Source organism: Hippichthys cyanospilos, chromosome 15, assembly GCF_059441005.1.
Source record: "Hippichthys cyanospilos isolate Australia breed blue-spotted pipefish chromosome 15, RoL_Hcya_1.0, whole genome shotgun sequence".
In the NCBI taxonomy this organism is placed as follows: Eukaryota; Metazoa; Chordata; class Actinopteri; order Syngnathiformes; family Syngnathidae; genus Hippichthys; species Hippichthys cyanospilos.
Window position 1 is genome coordinate 11,796,313 of NC_142383.1, and position 27,128 is coordinate 11,823,440.

General features: G+C 36.5%; 1 long non-coding RNA gene across 1 annotated transcript; it reads left to right on the top strand.

Moving 5' to 3' along the window:
- Positions 1-1,449: 1,449 nt before the first annotated feature.
- LOC148411712 (uncharacterized) lies at positions 1,450-9,435 on the top strand. Its single transcript, XR_015868041.1, has 4 exons — positions 1,450-1,758; positions 7,301-7,435; positions 8,250-8,304; positions 9,268-9,435. It is a non-coding gene; the product is annotated as an uncharacterized LOC148411712 (long non-coding RNA).
- The last annotated feature ends 17,693 nt before the right edge of the window (positions 9,436-27,128 follow it).

The window sequence follows — 27,128 nt, forward strand, 5'->3', positions numbered from 1 at the left end:
AGAGAGAGAGAGAGATAGCCTGTATTATCATTGGACCTGCACAAGTATAAAGTATGAAATTTTGACTTGAAAAAACGAGCTTGAACTGTCTAAGAAACACACAGGTGACTGACAAGGGGAAACAGATTGCAAGACCCATTTTGGTGTGTGCTAAGGCAGAGCATTCAAAGACCTTACTGGAGATAAGTTTATATGGTTGGGATGATGAAGGAGAAAAAAATAAAAACAGTCTTTGGTCATGCCCCAAACAAAGGGCATGGCTCAAGTCTGGAAAAAAATCTGGGGTGTCCATCTCTCCATCGCTTCTGATCTCATCAATAGATCATTTTCAATTTGTCTCTATTACCACTAATCAGGAATTGTAATATTTCTATGTGGTATACCCCATGGATCTATGCTTGTCCCTCTCTTTTTTTAATTTATACATGCTCCTACTTGGTTCCATTGTGTAACAGCATAACATCCCTCTTGCTATGACACACAATTACGAGTATCTGTTTCTGCTGACCAACCTAACCCCGTTTGAGAATTTTATTCAGTGTACAGTATTCACAATGTCCCTGGATGACAGAGAGTTTTCACCAACGCAATGAGCAAAACACGGAATTGCAGTTGATAATGGGATTTGCCAGCGTTGACCGCTTTCTCGGTAAAACCCAGTGAGCACATTAAAATGTAATTTTTGTCAAGGAGCTCAAACCAAAAAAAGCTTTTTGGAACTCTTCTTCTCCAACACTACATTCCTTTACACTAAGTGTAATACTGGCTATCTTTTCTCACTATAAATCAGGGGCATAGCCAGAAATGTTTATGGGTTTGACAGTATCCCACAACACCCCAATGAGTGGCCAGAGTTGACACGCACAGTTAAGCTTCTATGAAATTAATTAATTTGATTTTCATATATGAAAACAAATGTAAGTAAGTGGCTAGTATAAATAATAGGCAGGCATCAATAAGTCTAGGAATACTGCATGCATGAAAAAAATGACAGAAAAATCACAGGTATTGAAAAAAATCCTTCTATGTGTGGGTTGTAAAATAACAAGCAACTCCTGGCCCTTATGCAGCTCCGCCCCTGCTTTTGTTTATTTTTGATGTATGCTTGCATAATCTAATAATTGTATGAACATGCAATTCCCATTGTAATTTCATCAAGCTTGTTGCCTTGAAACACATTCACTCGATGCTTTCTATTTGAAATATGCTTCTTTATTTTACTAATATTGGACACATTGTTTAACAGATGCCCTGTATTGGGTTATTATAATGTCATTGACACTCGATTTGGACACGTTGACTAAGCATGTAATTCCTTTTTGTCCTCTGGGTGGCAGCAGAGGTCCATGCACACACAGCCCCTCCGGAGTGGCTTCCTGAGCGCCTCTGCAGCACACATTCAAAGTGAGTGAGTCACAGTTGACCATAGAGAAGAGAAACAGTACTGTAATGCAAAGAAGACAAAAGGGGGAAGGAAAGAAAGAACGCGCGAAAAGACTGGAAGACCTTTTGATTGGAGCTGATATACACTGGGAGCTTTCAGTGGATGTCCTCGTCTTTACACCTGCTCCTCCTGCTCGTCATTCTTTTTTACCCTCTCTTATCTCCTGCCCTTTTTCATTGCTCTCACCTCCATCCGATTCAAAGTCAACCTCCTCACTGAAGGCCCCATTTATTGAAATGATGCAAGAACACTTTTCTGCGGGTCGTCGGCGAGAGATGCTGCGGTACGAAAAAGGCCGGCTCAACCAAAAGAAGGTGCAGACCTCCCTAGTAGAATCACTTCTGCTAAATTTATGCTACATATAAAAAAAAAAAGGGGGGTAAATAAAGAGATCACTTAGATCCATGCAGAGCAGACTAAAATAGCTAAATAGCTAAATAACTAAAATAGCAAATGAATACATTCATAATCCAAGTACACTTAGAATTCATATACATGCCTACAGTATACACTAAAAAAAAATTCTAGAGGAATACCTAATGTGGAAAAGAGCATTAGCTAAGTGTGAAAAAACAAGCACTCTGTTGTAATAGTTGCTATGCAGTTGCTATGATTGTGTATTTACCACCTTTTTCATAGTAGTCATCTGTCACCTTTGACATTTTTATATATTTTTCACTGTTGGCGTACTGTATAGGGATGTTTATTTACTGTTGTGACTGGTTTGTTCCTTGATGTATCTGTTGGAACGCAGTTGCTGAGCTCCTTTAGTTTGCTTTACTGTCATATAGGACTAACGTCGAACAGTATTTAAACGCTAGGTTCTCGTTCCACATTGTCAGAATGTCAAGTCTTCAAGCTGTCGTGTCCAACTGTCTTCTCTATTTTGCTTCAGAGTCTAGTATCTGAGTGCAGTTTCTGAGTCTAGTTTCTGGGTCCAGCTTCCAAGTCCACCTTCCGAGTCTAGTTTTAAGATGAGGTATGTTTTAGGATTTGGATCTAGGATTATGTTAGGATTTTTGTTTGGAAAGACTTTTTACTTTTCTACTCCGGTGTCCTTTCTGCTTTTGGGTCCAAATTCACCTCTGCACTTGAAACTGCCTACTGCTATAGATCAGCGGTTCTCAAGTGGGGTCTGTGGCCTGACTGCAGGGGGTCCGTGAAATAATTTGAATGTTTTGGAATTGATTTAGTTGATCTTTTCCTAGTTACAGATTTGTACCTTGTTTGACTTTGCCTTTGTTTTTTGCACTGCTTCTGGCCGCTGTTGATAGTGCATTGATGCCATTGTAACATCTAGAAAGGACAGAACGTTGGGTTAGGAATTATATATATATAATATATATATATATATATATATATATATATATATATATATATATATATATATATATATATATATATATATATATATATATATATATATATATATGTGTGTGTGTGTGTGTGTGTGTGTTATATATATATATATATATATATATATATATATATATATATATATATATATATATATATATATATATATATATATATATATATATATATATATATATATATATGTATTAACTTGTGAAAGTGTTCATGACTTATTGAGTTTAATATATTTTAAAAGATGTAATCATTTTTAAATTTGTCAAAGTGTGTTTTGTGTCGACAATTGCTTGCTAATGAGGTGATGAAGCCAGTAAAGATAATGCTTTTTTTTTTTTTCTTTTACTAATTAATTGGTTGCAACCTTTCGGGAGAAAAGTGAGCCGGTTTGTTTTGTTATAAGCTATAAGCATATAAGTTATAAGTTATAAGCAATTTGTAATTTTTTATTTTCTAAACTTTGTACCGCAGTACAGATCAGTAACAAATATACTTGATGTCAAATTGAATACGTTGCTGAATAAAAAGGACTCTTATGTTTGGCTGGACCGTTTTTTTTGTGCTTTTGCAAACATTTGCAATGGGGGTAGGTGGAAAATTTACTTTCTAAAAGGGGTCAATGAAAAGTTTGAGAACAACTGCCTACCTACATAGTTGTTCAACATAGTTGATGAGATTACAAAGAGTAATATGTGCTGATTATAATAATATCAAAAACACAACAATGATTTGAAACTATTTTTAGTTCATGCCATTGCAAGTACTTTAAACTGAACTAGTTAATCTTTTTACCTAAAATATGAGTGATTGAAGATTGCCATTCACATGTGAATGACTGTAGCTGGAGCTTTAGCCAACACAAAATTCGGAGGTGCATGTGGGTGAAAAATAGTCACCATTTTTACTGACATTTCCCATGCTGTGTAATGGCACCATCACGCAAATTCACTCATTACATCTCTGTGACTCAAACGAGCTTTTGCGAGACTTAGTATTAAAGAAAAGTTTTATTGCCACATAACAGTCTCTCTTGCTACCTTTTCAAATAATTCCTTTCATTTGCTTCATGTCCTGCTGCCAGAAGCACAAAAAAAAAAAAAAAAACAGGTGATAATTTTCACTCGGCAGGCCGCACAGCTTTCCCATTATGCTACGGGGTTCCAAAAGTTCAGGGCGGCATATTGCGGAGCAAATTGCAGGCAAAAGCATGATGGGAGTGAGCGGAATCAATTACAGGGTGTACAACACACATCAAAAGGATGAGGCAAGCACGCTCTATTTATTAGAAATTTTTTTTTAAAAAAGAACGAGAGAAATGTCACATCTGAACCCACATTCTTGGAAGCTCGCTCCAGGATATTGATAACCCCCTCCTCGCATTTTTCAGTTAATCTGGCCAGGTGAAGATTTGATTTTTCACAGTACTGTAGGTGTCCTTAGCATTGAGGGGAACTTAACTGAATGTGTCATAAAGAAGTGGTCACCCAGCACGGAGCCATATTACCATAGTTACTATGTAGTGAAGGTAGTGTATAAAAGAGTGCTACAACCAGGGATATACATTTTTTAGTACTAGCCAATTCAAACTCTGTACTATCGAATTTTCTCATTTTAAAAATTTACAGCACCGAGTCAATTGATTATTCATATATGATTATGTGTTAGCGTGAAGCTAGCTGGTGGGGGTAACTGTCTTTGTTTTGCTTTGCACATTATTTGAGAGTGATATTCAACATACTGCACTATGGAGTGTTTAGTTTCAATTAATCAAGGCATAGCATCCAAAACATATTTTATGTTCCTTCCATGAATAAGAAATAATGTAGTCAAAAACCAGAGCAGAAGCATCTTCAATTCAAAAGCTTCTATTATCCTTTGCTACTCTTCAAACATTTACTGAACCTTTTCCTTTATTTTTTTTTCTTCCAGTCTCTATTTAACGAAATCACAGCCACTTTAGAGAAATCACCCAAGATGATAAAAGTTTTTCTTGTTGTGAAACAAGTGTGGTAACTACATCATCAAAAACCTGCTTTCCGTCTTGCTTTTTTTTTTTTAAATTTTACTGTACCTAGAAAGGAGTAATCGTTCCTGGAAATGATGTAGTTTTGACAAACAGTACATTCACCCAGAAAAAGCTTTCAAGACAATTAACTTCCTTGACGTTCCGATATTTTTACTATTCATTATTTTTTTTTAAAAAGGTGCTCCTTCCACCATTTACTTAAAAGTCCCCGCTATTGAAAGGCACTATGTTAGATGACCTGCGACTGCAAATGTGTCCTCTGGTGCAAAGCATAAACTTTAGATAGAGCTGATGTCTGGAGATGGTGCTGATTTTATATTATTTTCTTTCCTGCAGACAGCTGCTGATGTTTTTTTTTTCTGACAATGGTTCCTAATATATATATATATATATATATATATATATATATATATATATATATATATATATATATATATATATATATATATATATATATATATATATTTATATATATATATATATATATATATATTTGTATTCTTTAGGTTTTCTCTTTTTTGATATAAATTCTGTGACCAATATTTAAAACCAGTATTTAAAATGTTGGAACATTATGCAAAGAATGTGAATGGTTGTGTGTCTTGCTTTCAAAGAAACCTGCAGTAATAGTTATGACAGATCTTTTCAACTATGCAGTTTTGTTGAAATGTTAGGCAGAATTTACCTGCTACACTGAAATTGATTGCTATAAACAAGCATTTTTCCCCTCAACAATAGAGGAACTTGAAATTAACTGCAAGTTAACACAAGAATAATGGTCAGCATGAAACATATGCATCTATTATTTTTCAGTTTTTTTCTCATCTTGGACTCATTGTATAAAAATTCATGGTGCTGACCAATCAAAAGGAAAATGTTAGATGTTAGCGAGTAAAAGTGCCTTCTGCAAAGCAAAAGTAGCAAACAATAACCAGACAAAGAAATCCAGACTCTGTTGGCGCCTCCTGTGGTGTCTGTGCTTTTAATGCAAAAGCAACCAGTGTACCATCAAAGGAAAAGCAGAATATCGTACAACATTAACGTGGGTCTCATTTATAACAAAGGATCAGTCTCAATTGGAGCTTGTGTATGTTTCCCGTTCGCTCAATTGGCCCAATTTTCATGTACAAAGCGCAGCTTACCTCCATGGAGTTTTCTACCTTTCGGTATTTTCCTTGACATGGTAGAATTTGGTGGGACGGCGTGAGAATCCCTCCTTCGCATTAAAGAGGAAGGCGTGCATAACCTGTGCTCATATGAGTAAACTTTAGCATCTTGTGGAAAATGTTGGCAGGTGCAATTGGAGAGCACTTTGCAAACATGACCATACTGTGCGAGATAAATGTGTGCTGATGCCTCAGTCAAAAACATGTCAACGTCATGCAAGAATGGATCCATATATGGAACCATGGTCATGCTAGGTCCAGAGGTCACGTTCGAAAACACCTGCCGAAAATATACTGCTACACTCCGACCGTGCAAAGAATAACCACGTTGCCGTTGAAATTCTGAGCGAAAGCACTCCAAATCCAAATACTAGCGTATCAAACAGTAAAACAAACTACAGCTTAGGGAAACCAAGTGAGCGGATTCCTCTTGAGACCAAACACAAGAGTTCTCAAACAACAACAAACCTAAATAGTTGTGATGTGTTTGGTAACATGTCATAGATGCATTGTTCTCCCGTATTGGTTCTGGACAACGCTTGTTACCATAGCTATCCCCTCATAAATGACGGGATAAGTGCCATATTTTCCGCACTATAAGACGCAACGGATTATCAGTCGCACCCTCAATTAATGACATATTTTAAAACTTTTTCCATATATATGGCGCACAGGATTATAAGGCGCACCCTCAATTAATGACATATTTTAAAACTTTTTCTATCACAATATAGTAATACTCAAATTAATAAAAATAGTAACTGAAATAATAACTCTAAACTCTCAGTATAATAACTCAACGTCAATATGACCAACCTTGTTCAACTGTAAACACACACAAGAATCAGGTAAAGCTTACTTTATCACTTCATTCCCCATCTACGAATCCCAATCTCAATATTGATCATATATAAGGCGCACTTGATTATAAGGTGCCCCATCATCTTTTAAAAAAAATTAAGGCTTTTAGGTGCGCCTTATTGTGCGGAAAATACGGTACTCAGAAGCATATTACCGGTTCTCGCGTATATTTAAAAATGGTTGGATATCATCAAGGCTGCTCAGGGAGTTTGTGCGAATACTCAGACGCATTGAAAATTAGAAGGTACCTTGTTCATGACCCTATCTAATGCAGCTTTACCTCACTATTTTTCTTGATATACAGTATATCTCCTCTTAAATCAAAACCTAAAAAAACGTTTTTAGATATGAACCAGATTGAAAAACCACATCAAACATGAATATGTTGATTTTTTTTTTTTTTTTTTTTAATTTTTGTTTTTTATTTTGCAGTGTACTGAGTGTCAGGGATGTTTTTGCAGTCGGTCGGCTGGTTTCCAAGTTAGCCACTGGGCATGCGGCGACACAGCAAGCTGTGCTCCTCAGAGAGCTGGTAATAGATTGCGGCGATTCTTCGTGGACATGCTGGTGAGCAGGTGGCGCCTTAGCTGGCGCAACACACATCAGTGCATTTACCATTTTCTGGCCCACCATCTGACTATAAATCACACAGACTCGGGACACATTTCTAATAAGCGGAGATGCGACTAAATGAATTTAGTTCAGTTGGAGGCGACCGTCTTTGCAGGTTATTTTTCACAGTAAAGTAATAGATACTTCCTGCACAGAGATTCTTACCAGATTTATTTTTTTTTTATTCCACATCTATGAAAGTCCAACAGAAATTGCTGGATTATACTCCAGAGTGCCCATTATGCAGCAATGATCTTCTCAGCCTTTACTTCATAAAACTTCTCTTTTGTTGTTCTTCGTTTAACCATCTTAATCGATTCAATGTATTCATGGTTGCTTGGTTTTGTAATCAAAAACAAGTAATCAATAACCTTAGGTATTTATGATTAAAATATTTCATTCGCTACTAAAGTAATCGATCAGCACATAAAGTGATTGATTAGTACTTTATTACCCAAACTAAGTACCTAAATAATAAAGTAAATAATTGCTTATGTTAGTAAAGTAATCGATTACTTCATTTAGTACCACACATTTTTAGACAATCTTTCAAATTAATGCAAAAATGCATCAATAAGTACCTGGAATTAAATGTCTGGATGCTTGAAAAATGTGAAAATCTGTCTTTGGAATTGAAAGAATACTTTTTTTTTCGCTTATAAAATCCATATGTTAATAATAAATCATAAATGAAACATTATTTACCCTTGATCTATATTTATTACTACCACTTATTTTTATTTATGATTGCTTTGTATTTAACCCACAGGTCTAATGAAACATGTGCAGTACTGTAATGCAAAGAAGACAAAAGGGGGAAGGAAGTATGTTTCAGCGTTTGTAAATAGTTTCAAACATATTCATCCAAACACACTTAAATGTTTTAAATACAGCCAAACATATTTGCAAGTCAGTCGAAACAATTTTGGCAGAGTATTTTTTTTAAACTCCACATTGGCAGCTCCATGCTTCCGTATTTTAGAGCATAGTGTGTTTTGTTACATATCAGGAATGTGCAACATTTTATAGAAGCGATATTTGAAAATAACCTAATTGAAAAAAAAAAACAATGACAGGGATAATTAAAAGAAAATGGAGTGTTATTCTAGTTACAGTGTAGCAGATGGTGCATTTTGCCACTCGAAACGTCCCATATGCGAAGAGCATGTCATGTTTGGTCCCTGCAGTATTTGTTTGCAGGTAAAAGCGCCCACAGCGAGAACCACCTGTTCTCTCTTGTCCCACTCAGTCCCAACCCATCTCGGGTGGTAAATCTCTCTTGGAGCTGAGACGGTCAGCTGCACCGGTCATATTTTCCCAGCCTGTCTGACAGTGAAGCATGGAGGTCATTAGCTTTGGGAGCTTTGGCCGTACCACGGTAAACCCACAGAAGGTTTAAAACGCACAGACCGTGATTGGACACATTATTCCACAGCATTCCTTAAAGTTTTCATCCTTCTTCTGTTTCCTATTAGTCCTTGTCCAACTTCGAGAGGTTCCGTGTTTATAGTGAGAATCCTAATTCTTTATGTATTCTAGGTACGTTTTTTGCATATCAAGGCAAGACATCATGAGTGAGTGATGTCTTTTATTTCCCATTATCTCCATCGTCATATCCAGTATTTTAAACAACATTCCATACGTTCCGCAGTATTATAATGCTAGTGTTATTTTTACATGCATTACCCAAGAGAAAACAAAGAGTTAGAAACAAATTTTGCAAATGAATTCATGCTGTCGCAACATTTACGTATAAGCGGTTACGTAATAATGCTTTATGTTAACAGACGCACACACAAACAAGAAAGAAGGAAAATCAGCGGCCGCTGAGATGGAAAAAGTTGCATCTTCAACTCAACAGAGGCAGAGTCCCAAGAGGCTGCACTGCAAACGAGTAGTCAGCAGCTAGCTTAGCAACAAGCCTCGGCTCCCATTAATAACCCTAATTCCAATGAAGTTAGGACATGTATAAAATGATAATAAAAACAGAAAACAAAGATTTGCAAAAATTCTTCATTCTATATGCAGTTCAATTGATACATTTTATCATTTATTTGTTTTTGCAAAGATTCACTTGTTTGGAATTCGCGCAGCTCATTAAAATGAATTTGGGACAGGAGCATATTCACCTCTGTGTTACATCATCTTTCCTACTGGGAACGCTCAATAAGTGTTTGTGAACTGAGGACACCAATTGTTGAGGATTTCTCATTGGAATTATTTCCCATTCCTGCTTGATCTACAATTTCAGTTCTTCACATCTCCGTTGTCATATTTTGGGGTTCATGAAGCGCCACGCATTCTCAACGGAGGGCAGATTTCAAAAACTATTTGAAATGAGGACTCATCAGACCACAGCACACGTTTCCACTTTGCCTTGGTCCATTTCAAATGACTTCGGGCTTAAAGAAGGCGTCGGCGTTTTTGGTTGTCGATGTATGGCTTTTGCTTCGCATAATATTTGTAATTTTCAGAAAATGGTTTTTTGGAGGTGTTTCTGAGCTCACGTATATACTTTACATATTGATGTTGGTTTTTAATGCAGTGCCGCCTGAAAGATAGAAGGTGATTCATTGTTGCTTTTCAGCCTTGATTTTTTCAATCTTCTGAATATAATATGGACTGTGGAAGATGGGATCCTGCATTCTACACAATCAAACAGCGAGAAACATTCTTCTTAAAATGTTATACTATTATTTTTCCATGCAGTCACTCAAAAAGTGGCAAACCTTACGAAATCAGTAAGTCCTTGGGTGACTGAGTACGCTTCACGCTGGAAACCCGTTAATGTGGAGCATATCAACATTTAAACAGTAAAATAGCAGGAAATGTAATAAATGCTTAGAGAGAAAATGGTACAAAATAATGCTACACACAGCTAATTGGGAAATGATTGTTTCGGCGTCCTCTGTCAGCTGACAGAAGTGGTCGACGCGATAAAAGTGCATTAATATTGAGGAGGAGTGATTCACAAAATGGATGGAGGTAGTAAATTGAATGCTAATGTGATTCGTTTTCACAATATAGTCTTGAGTTTGACTTTTCAGATCACAATTATGTTCTCAAAATGAAATTCTGGTAGCCCTCATCTTTATTTATTTATTTATTAAATAGTTTGTTAATTTATTTATTTAATCAATTTGTCTGGACTGTGATTTTCATGCCTCTGATTTTAGTTTTCTACATTAGTGCTTTTTATGCCTCTGATTTTAGATTTTCTACATTTGTGCAAAAAATACCATATGTTGACCGCTGCACATACTGTATTTTTCTTCTTAACATTTGATGATCTTTATATAGCCAAACTACTTGATGCATTTCCTATTTCATACAGGTTTGTTTATGGTTATGTGTAAATAGAGTGAAAAACATGCAAGCAATCAGTGTGTTGACTATTTTTACAATAAAGTGAAAATATCTTGTGGTACATTCATTATCATGGCATAAAATTACCTCTTTCTTGATCAAAGATTTTTTTAAATCCATATCGCCAAGCATACGAAAATGGCTTCATAGAAAAAAACAAACCACTGCACAAACCTATAACAAAAATGAAATAATAACAATTTTAATAATAAAAGCAGATGGGTATTGCTTTTCATTTACAGTCATTTATTATTTAAATCAAATAGTTTCATGTCAAATTGTTAAATACCTTTATAATGTTAAATATGTGTGGGTTTTTTTTTCAGTTCTCAGATTTTATTGTCAATTTTCATGAACAAATTCAGACATTTGGAAGACTGTTATCTTTTAAGATGTGGATCCCAAGTAGGATTAAATGATATTATTCAGGTTCGGTGTGGTTCTTTTAGGGTCAAAAAGTAAATTAAAATTAATTACGGTTGGAATGAATCATCGCAGTTGGAGGTGTTACCCTCCATATTTTTGTCTGTCATTAGGATTTCTTAGCAAACATTCTGTTAATTGCTCAAGCCAATATGTCATGTAATTACTAATCGGTATTTTTGTTCTTTATCAAGAGACATCAGTGCACTAACACAAGAGTTTCAGTCAGGGAGAGAAGTTCTTTGGTTCATCTTGGATGCCATCCACCATAATTAGTTGCTAAACAAAGTGGCTGCATCCTCAGGCTTAATGGGGAGCAATCAATGCCAACATAAATTGTGTGTTTGTTTTTTGTGTTTGCGCATCCCTACGATTGTTGTTTGTTGGGTGACATTGCCGATTTCTGCATCGGCTGTGCTTATGAAAATACCCAGCAGATCGAAAGCTTCTTGCACACCACACACAAACATCTACAGTATTTGTTTGTCGCACGCACACTGCTTCAGCAATTGGATGGATATACACAGTACTTTTTTTTTTCAGTTTCTTCGCTCAAGTCAAGGGTGAGATGTAAAATTTAGCTTACAGCACTTGCACATCTCAAAAATATTCCACCTACACGTGCTTTGAAAATCTCATTTATTTTCGACGGCCATCCGTAAGCACTCTACAGTGAACTCTGTGAACTGAATGAATCATTTTTGTGTTGGTAGGCTTCTTTGACTTTTGCTCTGCAATATTGGTTTTCTCAAATGAACATATTTATTAAAATGTACAGTGACATTAAAACAATTTGCTGGGTGATTTAAAAATCTGGAAGGGCAAGGTTGTGTAGTCTGAGACCATAGACTGTCTGTGAATACTAATGCATAGGGTTAAATAGAAAATGAATTCACCCTTTATATGTCAGGAGTTGAAGTGTTTTTGCTGCATTATAATGGAGTCTGAAAAAAAATAAACACCATTGTTGACCTCCACAACATGGGGGGAAAAAAAAACAACATTAACATTTAATGTGCTTTCATTAGTATCCACATAAACCTTACAAATTACACTGACCTGAACAACTTGTACTGAATGCAATTACTGCCTGCACATAATATGCAAAATATACATCTATTACAAATTAAATGACTTTGGTAAAAGGGAAAAGTAACCAAAACTGCAGTCTAGACGCTCCCAGTCCATTTAATGCTCTTAGTGATAGGCATATATGTTCTTTCAAGTATACTAAAATGTTCGATTCAAAGCATTTAAAAGGATTATAAAAAATTCCCTACCGAATCCTTCATGACCCTGTCTTCAGCCAAATTTGATTGTTGTACTTGGATAATCACGAAGATTCCTTTGACTCTTCTCATGTAATGACTCTCATCCGTTTTTGTTGATGTAATCAGAAAGCTAAAAGCTCCAATCTACCTCGGTCTCCCTGTTGTGTGGCTCTCCAAATAGTCTGGGTCCCTCGTCATAAATCTTGAATAAGGGAACATCTGTTGAACAATATTGCAGAATGAGATGTTACTCTCAGTGGGCTATTTGAGGGAGATTGAGTGTGTCTGTCTTCCCCCTTGTTAGAAGAATGCCAAAATGCTTACCTTGTTAACTACAAAGGAAAAGAGGCAGGTTAAAGCCCTTAACCCAACGTGGGTGGCCAACGTTGGCGAGTGTCTGCTCGGGATTTTTCCCTACGTTTTTCCAATGTTTGTGACCTTAGAAGAACCCCGAGGAGTCAAAAGAGTTGTTTCCTTCTCGGACACTCGCCAACACACACACTCAGTGGGACAGGGGTTTAAGAGTGAGGATATGGAGAGGTTTTATTCTTATTTTTTGATGATATTCTTTCAACAACTAAATCAAGGAAAGGGAACGCTAGTTCCTCAAGAGCCATATCCCGGCTATTTTTTATTTCTCCCGCTAACAAGAACCTAGGTTTGCAAGATCAGCTCAGCAGCAAGTTCTGTGGAAGCCTAATAACTTGAATCTGATGTTGATGTGAGGGAGACATCAAAAACAGACAGGATGCGGCTCATGGGAAATCAACGCATGAACTAGAGTTGACTGCTGAAGTTGATCCTTCCATCCATTATACACCACACAGGGGCAGCAGCTCAAGCAGGAGAGCCCAGAATTCCTTGTCCCCTAGCCACTTCATCCATTTCCTTCAGGGTTTCCCTAAGTGCTCCCATCTTACTGTTCCCCTGTGGCCCCAGTGGGACATGCTAGGGACATCTCCAGGAGGTAGCTTAACCAGATGCTTGCTCTATAGGGACAAGAATGCTGATGTTGTATGCGTGTTAAAATATCTTAATCTGTCTGACATTCTCAGGCACACCACATACAATTTTAAATGAGTATTATTTTGTTTTAATGTATCTTGTGTAATTCGCTTAACAAAGATTGAAAATAATTATCAAATTCAATTTTTGTTCATTTACATTTTACCCAACCTCTACAGAATTGGAATGTGTGTACATATAACTGGATTTGGATTAAGACCATGTAAAATAAACAAATCCAAATTTGTACTGATAATTCAGTTTATCCAGTAGCCAACTGTTCTTCTACGGCTTGTGGACGTTAGGTGCTGATTACGCTTAATTACATTTCCAAATGAATCGCAACGAGACAGTGCACACGTTAATTCTCTACAGACGTGCTCAATAATTTGTGATCCTTTCGCAGGGCCAAGTAGGGCCCCGCTTCCGAAGACCTTGCCAGTGCCATATTTTCCACACTTGAACACACACCGCTACGCAAGAGTACGGTGTCAGCTTAATTAAAATGCATGACTACCCACGCAGTTGCACCTTGTGTATGCCCAAATTAACATGAATGATTTTGCTCTGCATTGTCCTCATTAAGGACCTTACATGACAGTATAGTTAGCTCGCCACCATTACTTTGTTTCCAGACCTGAGAAACAGATGTGCATTGTGTAAGATGGTTCCGGAACAAAATTCTAATCCAGTTTTCAAACTGATTAAAGTTTTAAAAGCAAGTTCACAAGAAATGCTATTCTCCTTACAGTATATCTGAGGTTTTTTAGCTTGGCCTTGATTTGCAGACATGATTGAGAAAGATAGTAGAACTTTCGCTGTTTCCATTTAAATACAGATCAGAGCTGATTCCGATGCAGATCATCAGTCACATTTTATTAATCACAGCGGGGACGTTTTACTCTCTATTGGACTTGCCGCCAGAAAGACGACCAACTAGGGACACGGGACCCTCTTTCTGGGAGGCCAATTTGTCTTCGGAGAACCTCATTTGCATTTGCAGTTAGCAGAGTGGAGGCTTTAATCGGTTCCTACTGCTTCCGACATTTGAGATGGAGTGGCCAATGGCTTTTGTGTGCAATGGAATGAAACTATTTTTTGATGGACAGCCTGGAACATTTTACCAACACTTTTCCATGTTTTCTCAGAGTGCAATCCTTGTACTGCTTTTTATACGAACCTAGAAACTGGTCTATTGATTCTGAACGGCTTACATTTTTAGAAAGTAAATTTCTAAGAAAACAAAGATTTGGTTCCAAATTTCCGAGATGGTTAAAAATGGAAAATAAGCGCTATATAAATTTAACCCTTGTGTACTATTTGCACCATTTTTGGGTAATTTTCTTCCACATCATTCTTGCAGTATTTTATCCAAGGGATGGTACACTCCTAAGAATTATAACAAGTGGGTGTGCTACATTGAACTTGGACATTTTGGCACCATCTGGGTGAAATTTCAGCTCCCTGGTGTTTTCTTTCTTTGATGCAAATATCAAACGATTGGTCATAATACTGCACACGAGTTAAATTCAAAGAATAGTCAGGAATCTCACTTTCAAGTCTGAATTTTGAGGATCGGAATTTTGACTTCACGATCAATTTTGAGGATAAAAGTGAGAAATGATCCATTTTTTTTCCTTCACTGGACCTCATTCACACCATTAGTATACCTCCAAAATTGTTCATCACTTGCCTAAAGTATGTCAGCAGACAGACTTACCTTAAAACCACGGGGTGCTGCTCAGTGGGACTGACCTCACTCAGCAGTCGAAAAAGCGTATACACCATTCTGACATCATTAGCACAGCTTGGCATCCGTCACTATTTTCACCCATTGAGGTCTACAGGCACAACATCGATCAGACAGTAGTTTTGTTCTCAGAATGTCTCAGGTAGCAGATCCGTATTCTATAAGGCCTATTACATACAGGAATGATCCCTAAATAATCTACAGTATGAAAGTAGTACTTTATTATACCACCAAGTGAGAGAGGTTCTTTTCTGAAAATATGGAAGCTAACTTTTGACTCTTGATGGCAGGTATACAACTCGTCATCCAAAGCAAGTTCACCCAGAGGAAGGGGCGGAAGTTTCAGATTTGTATCGGACTCAACCGTGAATCAGAACCTTAGAGCAATACCTGAGGGATCCTGTTCAGTGATTCCCTTTAAACTTTTTGTCATGCGAAATGGGTACTAACGAGATGTCAAGCATAGCATTTACAGAAGACGCATTGAGATTTAATGGCTTGAAAAAGAGCTTGCATTGAGGAACCGCCATCATTATGCATCTTCATTAAGCACAGGCCCATGAGAATACGGGACAGATGGAATCAATCCCCTTGGGCTCAAGTAACGGTGGTGGAATGCAGCCAGGCTCCTATGGATATAAAAGGTGTCTTGCTCGATTGTAGATCTAATAGGTGCGATGATGGAGGAAGTTGAATGGTAGGAAAAGCCTCAGGGTACCTAAAACCAACAGAGAACACACCGGTCAGCTATTGTGATGCCAGCATTTTCAAATGAAAAGACTTTTCAATGCCTGGGCAAACATAAATGGTGAAGGATCCAAGGAAGGATTTCTCAGGAGAAAGAGGGGACTGAAGTTACCCCAGATAAGAAAAGGACCCTCTCAATATTAATATGAGCAAAAGACAATCTGTAGACTACCACCCGTTTTCCAGATTTTACTTTACATGTACATAAAAGCATTCCTATAATCTAATAACAGTAAATTGATGAATGAGCTTTGCAGAGTTTTTCTTAAAAAAAAAAATGGTTGGCTGAGCTTTGCAGCTAAAATCCAACCCCAAACGTAAATAATTCATTCTGGCTAACATTGTTCCAGCCCGATAAAAAGCTTTGAAAAGAAGAAGAAACGTCGGCGTCTGCATTTTTGTTTGTCGTGCTGTTGTCCTCGCCATTCAGGTGGAGCATTCTGCTGAGCTTGCATTTCAACACTTGAACAATTGAGCGGCCTATTTAAGCTGTCAGAGTCCCCGCTCGCTTTTCTGCTTCTGCATTCTTTTCACTGTCTGCAGATTAAATTTACACGCTACCCTTACATTCCGCGTGGTTATTGTCTTGCCGATAAAACATGTGTTAATTGGCGTCATAGATTAAGCTGTACAGTAGCGTTATTACGGCAAATAACCTTCGGCGAGAAACCGTTTCATTTTCTCGCTGGGGTTCTCAAACTGTGGATGTGGGCTCAATTGTGTTCCTGTTCAGTTTTTATCGGGTCACCAACAATTGCTTTATTTTTGTTTGCATTGATGTTTTGTAAATGTTTTTTTTTTAATGGAAATATGAGTAAAGGAGGGGACCAATTGGTGAAAATGCTTATTTTACAGGGGGAGGAAGAAAAGGATGAAAAAACAAAAATGGAGAAGAGTGAATGAAAGAATAAAAACAATTATTAAGCAAGAGTTTGTTTTGTGTTTTTCTCATAATGGGGTTTCCCGGAGATATAGAGTTAAAAATATCTGAAAAAAAACTCAATGAGATTTCGACCTCGGGTTTTCTGCACATTGTTTCTCTATATGCAACGAAGAAAATATCTACAAAAATGTTTTAAAAAAATCCACAAGGAGATTCGAATCTATTGGCCTGTAAAATTTACAAATTAATGTCTTTTGTAATTTTAAGATATGCTTCCAAATTCATTAGAACAGTTAGTGATGTCCACCTATTCATTTTGTGCTTCTTTTTTTTTTTAACTAGCCTTTAAATTAACATCGAAAGCATGACAGGATGGGCTCATAGCTCAAGTAGGAAGAATTGGTTGGAGCTTCAGATGGTCACTGAAGTGAGTTCTCATGAGCTTTTCTGACGTCACACATTCATTTCACTTTTGAGGCATTTATTTTTTTTTTTTTAATCCCAATTTGGATTACTTTTTAAGATATTCCATTTTAGGAGGTTTCCTTGCCATACTGAATAATTAATTAAGTAAAGCTGAGCAGCAAACATAAGTAAGCATTTTTTTTTCTTTTTTTTTTTGACGGTGTTAGACGACGTTGTTAAATTTATGACATCATTTGTCTTTTGAGTGGCTAAAAGGACCCGCCCACAGGGATGGGCAACAGAGGAAAGAGAAAGTGCTGCCGCATCCTAGAAATAGTTCACAATGATGGACGATACGCTCATATCTAAACATCACATTAATTCTCCCTCCCCAGCGCCATGTCGGCCCCAAGGACGCCCCGAGCGCGGATTAAAAAGTAAAGAATAAAAAAAACACAGGGGCAGATCTTGAAGAGGAGGACACAACAGTTACTAAACGCAGAGGAGCCAGATTGGCTGGTGTAGCTCCAGGAAATGAAGAGCTGAGAGCTGAAGAGGGAGGCAGAAGAGACCAGTGGAGCGAGAAGAGCACGAGAGGACGTGCATTAAGGAGAGCAGAGGGGGAGGACAAACCTGAGACAGAGAGCCTCTGGAGTGGAGGAAAAGAAAAAAAACATGATTCACGGGGTGGATCAAGAGCAGACTGACAATACAATGATAAGTGTGTGTTTGTGTATGAACAAAAAAAATAATAAAGTTGGAAAAAATAACTTGACCTTGTAGTGTTTTCAACTGATTGTGATCTGTTTTTATTTACCTTCGACACAACACACCAACTTCATTGCAACTGAGGTTTCTACTCTCATGTGGACCAGAAGCTCAGCACCTTGAATTATGAAAGGAGAAACTATTTACAGTATACACAAACATCAAACATAACTACAGCGTAGACATTAGAAAACAGATCTGGATAACTAGACTCAGAAAATTAGACTCGGAAACTAGATTCCAAAAAACAAAAGACGACATAACATTTAAATAAAATTTAAATAAAACCATATCAAAAATATATATTCAAGTGAACTAAGCACCATAATGCATAAAATTTCAACACATTTCACATTTACAATAACAAAAATCTGTACTGTGAGGCATGGGGCCCCTGTATAAATATTTCACTTGGTGGCTGCGAGTAATAATAAATAAACAAAAGATGGTTGGCCACCATTTTTGTCCCATTCCTTTGTCTGTTCACCTGCATTTCAGAAATTCCAACTTCCCTATTTTCTGCACTGCAGCATCCATTAAAAATAAATACAAATAGCGTTATACCTCATCACCTGCTTATTTTGAAAGCCATTTCACAAATAAATGTATTTATTACCACATCATTGACTTCACTATGGCCCCACATTACAGATGTTACATTTTTCACACAGGCAACCTGATTATCCAATCATAACCAGCACCTGGATCTTTTTTTTTGTGTGTTTTTTTTTTTTTTTAGTGCATCACACGGCTCATTTACCTGCAGGGGCATGTGATTATGACGTAAGGGCAGAAACCCTCTTTTACAAATTCAAGTTCACAAAGAAAGGAAATTAAAGTAAAAAAAAATGGCAAACGTCCTGAAAAAAGGTAATGAATCTTCATAATACACAAATGTGTACAAAAAAATTAGTTCTGCAACTAAAGATTATTTGAATACTGTACATAAAAATAAACTGATTCTTTGAACTTGGAGGGACTGCTTGCTCACTTAAAATCTAATCACATTCAGAAAGTTGTCACAATGACACTAACTTACTATTGCAGACCCATTTAGAAAGAAAAAAAAACAGGATAGAAAAATCAATTCTGTGCTATTTAATTAAAGGCCAAAGCTTGTATTACGTCAAGCTGGTCTCCACGTGTGCCGCAAACCCCATGCGTTGAGTCGAGTGTTTACGTATGGGGAAATTCTTTGGCATTGTTGGCCTTTATTTGGATGAGTGACCTTTTTAACATGCTTGCAATCGGAAGCCATCGTGTTTTCTGAAAGACAAAAAAAGCGGAAAGGTTTTGTGAAAATGCCACACGACGGCACAGTTATTATGGGAGTGTAATAGGGGAGTCATTAGCAATGTCTCCGAAAAACTGACGTGCATGGAAAATAAAAGGTGTGCCGATGAGGAGGGCCCACAATGAGAATTAAAGAAAATATAGTCCATGTATTAACCTTTTTGCCTCTTGTTAGCCTTGCTCCAAGATGATCATAGTCTACTTTCAGTCACCAAATTGTCAGGTGCGTCCAAGATGTGTAAAATTCCCAACAGACGTGCCAAATGGCCATACAAACTTCCTAATTTATCAGGAGAAACGATGAAGGATGTATATTAATAAATTTGCCACTGCTTTTCTGGGTAATGGAGCATGTATTCAATGTCAAATACATTGCACATCATGTGCTACCATCACAAAACACACACTACTAGAATTGGAGGTATAATTGTACGCATTTTAATTACATTTGCACTTCTTGGCTGTATCATTTCCCGTCGGCTCAAATGATTGAAGTCTTAGTTTGATCCTCTTTGTCTTTGTACTGCATGTCTCAATTGAATCTCAATGACAAAATGGTATTCACTTGAAGTGCGTCGAGGTGCACATCTTTTTTTGATGTATTGAGCGTTATTAAATTTTATCCACAGGTGCCGTTCTGACAGGAGGCTCTTGGCTCGTCTATATAAAATAATACGCATATTGCATGTATCATTACAAAGGCACAACCAGAGAAGTGAGCTAAAAGAATATTAATGGTGGATTACTGTAATTAGTACAATCAATATTTCTAACTACCTGGGAGAACGCTCAGTCCTCAAAATCCACATTTGTATTGTGTGCATGCACGGAGACAAGATGAATGTTAACGCTGAACATTTAGTGATTAGCTTTGAGTGATAACGCTGCGTCTGTGGAACTTCAGACTTCTGTCTGGAACTTAGGATGACTAAGATTCAGCATAATAATACATAATTTACTCAATCAATGGGCACATCACAAAGTGTATGGGGTGACGCTCTCTACAGTAAAATTCCTCTACAACGAAATCTGCATGAGCATTTTTTTTTTTTTTTAACTTCAGTCAGCTTGTAGATTGCACAAAACATTTTATGTTTACAACCGAGACATAGATTTGCTATCATGAAAAGTCCCCTGTTGGGAAAAATTTCTGTCTGCAAATATGATTTTGTTGTAAAGGAGTTCTACTGTAGCTCTTGGTCAGGAAATGCAATTTACAAGTACATACATTGTAAAGAAAAGAACATTATATAGTAAATTAAACTCAGCAAAACCTTGGTTTTACTTGAGTGTATGTGAGAGGAAATATGTGCTCACATGTGCATTTAATGGTATGTTTCCATTACTGTAAATGGCATTTAAAGAAAAAAAAAATCAGAATTCATCTGAGAGAGGGCTGCTTAAACCAGAATTATTTTTCTGCTCCTTAGTGGGCATGATTACTTATTGCAGTCGAGTGCCTAGGCTATACGTTGTACTAATATACAGCTTAGATTCTGTTGCCCGTACGCTAGGCATTGTGGTGTGGATTTAGTTTATATTATGAGCTTGTCATTTAAGTTATGAAGTGAAGACTTTAAGGTTTGGCCTTTTGCTTTTGTTTTAGACCAAGCTATAGTGAGTACGGTTTAGGTTATTTTAAATTGGATGGCAGGGGTATAAATGTTTTTTCGAGAGGGGTGGGGGGTGGCGAAAGTGATGGTGGAGGTTGCATTTTTTGGCAGAGAGTGATGGAAGTGATCATGGACGTGTCAATAAGATTTAGTGGAAGGAGCGGCCGGACTGCACTTATGACTAGTTTTTTAGGGTTTTTTAAATATTAGTGTGAACGGACTGACGACGATGAAAGAGGTCCACGGTAAATGACAGACTAGCAAAAATACTGAAAAATTACACCACAGTTGTTCAAGGCTAGGGTAAAAAAAAAATCATGTTTTCCGCTTTGATCTCAAGATGTTCAAGCTGAGCTGTCTCTCAAGTTTGATAGGTCACGTTTCGTTTGTGGGCGGTGGTCATAGATTAGCAAAAGTTTGTTTGAGGACTACATATGACTAACAAAAAGGCATCTGGGAAAATAAATTGGAAATTTGTATTTGGTCTCTGATAACAGAATAAAATGGCTCCATTGAACGCAGTCATGTTCATCCGTGCATTGGCTGATGTGACTTTCCACCCTCTGGATGCAAACACTGACTCATTCTCATTTTTTTTTTCTTTTTAATGGAAGTTGGGTGTTGACACGAGACACCCAGGGGTGCTCCGCATGCTGCCATAAGTGTGAAAATTCCCATTACTCACTTCCATTCTTCTTTTTTTTTGTGCATTTGTCCAATCAATAGTGCAGGGCCCACACCTCTTCTGCAACAACCACACTAGTGAGATCAGCAAACTGAGGTGATTTTTTATTGTGTTGCTGTGCTTTGCAAAGCCAGCTCCAAAAGGCATGCTCCCAATTTTAGGATTCTGTTTGCTTTGCAAAAAAGTCAAATGAATTCTTCAGTTGAATCGTTGCTTTGTTAGCGACCACAGTTAATGACTAAACACTAAATTATGCTACACAATAATTTGGACATCACTTTTAATAAAAAATAATCACAATTATTTTACAATTTCATAAGCTTGTTTATTGGTTTTACACAATTCATGGCATCATGGAAGAGTTTCCAAAATGCATTTGTGAGAATGTGGAATCACTATAACAATATCAATCGTGTGTAATCTGATACAAGTGCTTTAAATATATATATATATATATATATATATATATATATATATATATATATATATATATATATATATATATATATATATATATATATATATATATATATATATATTTATCCCTTCAAAACCTTTTCCTTTAAGATAAAAAGTCAAAGTAGTTCATAGTTCATTAGATTTTCAATTTCGATACAAATACTGAAAGGAATTCCATTTTAATGGGCATCTGTATCTAATATAGGTACTATCCCTAGTTAATACTAATAATAATAACAATAACATTAATTCTAGTTTATTTTGTATTTGATAAATTATTGAGGATGCCTTGGTGTTGTCTTGCTTTTTGCGCTCATTTTTTGGTAACACCGTTCACCTCTTAATAAAAAATACTTTCTTTACACTGTCGTCAACATCCTCGTTTGTATTGTGTACGAGGAAATTGCGTATGTAGTTCACCTTCAGAGTTTGTTTCCAAGAACGTATTCACATTTTTCATATTATTTGGAGGTCACCTAGCAATGCTGCATTTGTTAAATGGTATTTTACACCGTTCTACCATACATCATTACATTTTGAATGCGGTTTCTTATGTCATGGTCAAAGTTATCTCTTCTCAAAGCCCATCTATTATAATCGTAAATTAATAAAGTAATACATAATGGTGCCTGCATTTCTTATTTATGCTATTTTTCTCACTGTATTTCAATGACAGCACAGCTTGTTGAGCCAAGCTCTGTTTACTTATTGATTCTTATTGCACCGCAAGGCCTCTGTTGCATCATTTATTTCAATACATTTGCGTAAAGAACCAGTAAGTCACAACAGTCCCAACAGGTAGACGGCAACTTTTTCAGACAACAAATATTCATCATTTAGTTTACACGGGGGAGTTACCGTAGCGTAGTAATTAAGACAACGGGGTCAGAACCGCTGCTGTCAGCATCAAATTCGACTCATCTCTGGCGACCTCTAGCTCTCAACATGTGCTCACTAAAAATAAAAATTAAAAAAAAAAAAAAAAAACAACTTTTGAGAGGGTTAGATATGATAAGCATTAAAGTTTTTGCTTTGATAGCACACCGAGAATGACTGTCACCGGGTGGGATGCTAAACTTGCCGTTGATCAAAAGATTTTTACTTGCTGGGCAGTATTGATCTGACATGAGAAGATAAAATCATGAAATGTACACTGTCATACTTTTTAAAGGTACGGAAATATGAGCTTCAAAGATGGTTTTCCTTTAGATTTTTTTTTAACTCCTGTGTGTAATTGCGCCTTTTAAAACGACCCCTTTTCAGCTATATCTGCATAAAAGACTGATAATTCCCTAACATGCATGCCAGTTTAGTTTTTGATGTCACCTGCACATTTGATGTACCAGCGATACTCCAGAACTAGACAATTCATATGGCGTAATGACTTTGCGGAGAAATGTTCTGTTGATTTGCATTCTGATGATATGGTTGAAACCGTAAGAAACTGTTTTTCATGGTATGTACACTCTAAAAACCGTTGGGTGAAAAATAAGGATTTAGTGATTTATTTGAATTAGCTTGGGTTAAGTAAATAACTCAAAGATTAGTCAATCCCCTTTTGACCCAGTACTCTAAAAACGATTGATTGAAAATGACCCAACTATGTGCCAAAAGGGCCAATTTGACACAAAGAATGGGTTGTTTTCTAATAAAGAACTGCAAAATGTGGGATGTTTTGTAGGAAGTTGTGTCAAATGGACCTGTTGTTTTGTTGATCCAATAACATTTGGTCATTTTTAACAATGGGCTAATTTTGATCGATATTATTCATTTGAATCAGCATTCGGGGTTAAATTAATAACTGCGATTTGAGCCAGTCCTTTTTTGACCCAAATGAGCTTTAAATCCAGTTGGGTTAAAATTGAAACCATTGTGGATCAAAAACAAAACAACCTAATTTTAGGATTCATTTGCCTTAATATTTTGGGATGTTTTGCACGAAGCAATAAATAAATAAATAACCCAAAAACCTATTTGACAAGCACTGAGTTAAATAAATTAAAAAGCTGGTTCAGTCTCTTTTATAACCAATTCATTTTTGACCCCTGTGTTTCTTAGAGTATATTTTTCAGTCTTTAAAAAATATACTTCTACATCCCCTCTAACCCTTCCCACACTCGACTGTAAAAACACGTTTAAACCTAGTAAACATACTTTTTAGAGTCATTGTAAACCAAAAAATGCATGAAGAAAGAACCTAAAATATAAAATACATGAGAAAAAGAATCTTTGTCAAATCGGACTAGAAAGAGATCCAGTCAGAAGCCCACACTGAATAATTTTGATGTACTGTATATAAATTGTACTGTTTGCATTTACTGGTTGAAAATAATCAGGAGTTCAGTACACAATAATAATGCACAATAATCAGTACATTGTGCATTCTTTTCTCGGCTGAGGGAGTGGTTGCTTACCCCTGGGAGCTTGTGGAGATTGCTAGCTGCGAGGTGAGGCTCCATGCAGGTTGGTTCTAGCCTGGTGACGATCACTTGCTGCTTTTTAATGTTCTGCTCGTCCCCCTGCAGCATACATGTGCCATGTCTAATAACACCTTCTACTGAACAGTGTGATCATTTGTCTGGCATCCAACCTATTTTGGTAGTCCTGAAGACACGCAGTGAACAGTGTTGGCCAACTATCTCAAGTAATTAATAACAGTAGAAAAGTAATACTGGCTTCCACACATTTTGATCAGGAGCAGTGGATGAATTAAGATTTTTTTTTTTTTCTCCAGTGTACATCTGTGTGATGTAGGTGGTTAGCGGTTTGCATGATAATGTTGGTGTTGATTAACAAACTGAATAAAAAGATTAAGAAAAAAATACTCAATTTTTTACTAATGAAATTGCACTGAAACAAATATATATTAGAAAAAAAACAACAACAATATGCTAATTGTAACTCCCAGGATCACCTTTAGGGCCATTAAAATGGTCGCTGTTGTTCGAGAATTAACTCCAGTTTTAAATTGTTTCTACCTGGTATTTGCATAAACATGAGGTGAGAATTGTGCCGTATGGTGAATTTTCTACATCCTGAAACTTCCGAACAAAAACATCAACCGTACAGCTTGGCCTTCCATTTTCATTTTCATGAATAATGAAACACATTGCCGTGCTCGCTGTTGTAAGTTTGCAGTTCTTCATTCACATACACGCTCAATAGGACATTATTATGACATTGTGCTAGATAACTTGGGAATTTATTGATACTCTATATCTGTACAGCCTCATTCTAATTTTGTATGCTCAATCCGTTAACTATATTGTTGAATAGAGACACCCTCATGCAGTGCCTTTATGAATATACTGTAGTCCCTACAGAGTCATAACGCAAATTGCATCATCCAACAAACATTCTGAGCGGCATACGATGATGGGGAAAAAAAAAAAATACAAAAATTGGGCCCGGCAAGGGTGAAATCAAGTGTGGTGTTTTAACCGCTATCCCACAGATGGACATTTGCGTGTCGATAAAGGCATCTAATTTAAGCGACATTTTGAACAGCTTGAAAATTGTCTTGCTACGCGAAAAAAAATCTTGTTGGTGAATATTTGATGAACATTTGAACAAACTTGCATGTACATTTAATCATGTTTACAAATGTTTAATGTATTTTTAAATATATTCAAAGCTACTTGGAAAACTACAAATGAAAACATTCTTTTAAAGCGAAATTCTAAAAAAAAAAAGCATAATTACCTTTTATGCTAAAAGGGGGTTGATGAGCATACCCCAGTCTTTATGTTCTTTTATGTATGTTCAATTATTTTTTTTTGCAAACATCTTCAAATGGATTTGTAAGTATGATCATTTTTTAAAATATTTTAATATTTTGCCAGTATTTTCCAATGTATTTTATATAAGTTTGAATATATTTTCAAATACATACTAACGTACTTAAAAATTTATTTGAACATACCTGCAAATACATTCAAACATATTTGCAAATACATTCAAACATATTCGCAAATACATCCCAACAGAACTGTAAATACATACAAACCTACTTACAAATACACCCAAATGTAAATGTTGGCTCAATGCTAAAAACAACATTTTTTTTTTTCCCAAAGATGCTACAGAGTGATGAGCATACCATTGTTGTAACATTTTAAAAATATATTCAAATGCATCTTAAGTACATTTTAATGTTTTCACGTTATAAGTACAATATAGGCACATATGAATGTACTTGCAAATACGTTTGAATATACTTGTACCTCCGAAAATACTTGCAATTACATCTTACACATGCTCTCTAAGGTTGTTCATGTCAAACTTCATTTTTTGGATTTTATAATAAAGCAGCTAGTGGCTGTAAGCTCTCATAACTGCCCCCCCCCCCACCGCCCACCCCCACCCCCCCGCTCAATGTTGCTATGCTTTGGAAGTAAAGTGTGCTAATCCTCCACCAGCAAGGGCAAATAAAATCAAAGTTTAAGTAGCACTCAAAGCCAAAGTAAAAAGTCTGGTGCTACTTAGATTTTTTTGGGGGGCCGGAGGTGGCATCTCTAATTCCGACAATGGCTTCTCAGTTACCACAATAAATAAACAAAATTACCGTCTGTAGAAGTCAATCAGGATTACACCTCAGGACACAGATTTTGCATTGTGGTTCCCTCCCAACAAGTGCAAACATGATTAAGCGGCACGGGATGACTTAATTCCCTGTGATTGGCATTGAATTTAAGGCAGTGCGGCTGCAACATGCCTACAAATGTTCACTTTATAAGCATTGTTGTTGCACCTTAGTGGTATGTGTTTCTATACAGACCAACAGCATTCTACATCCTTTTTTGATTCATTTCACAACATGTCAGTTCCATAAGTAAATTATGCACACCCACATGCAGTATACAAACGTGGCAAATTGGTTGTGTCGCATCTTTGTAATTAAATTTGTGCTCGGATTTGTCAAATCAGCCCAACTTGCCAACAAGCAGCTTATTAAATTCAGCCAGTGAGTATGTAAATGAA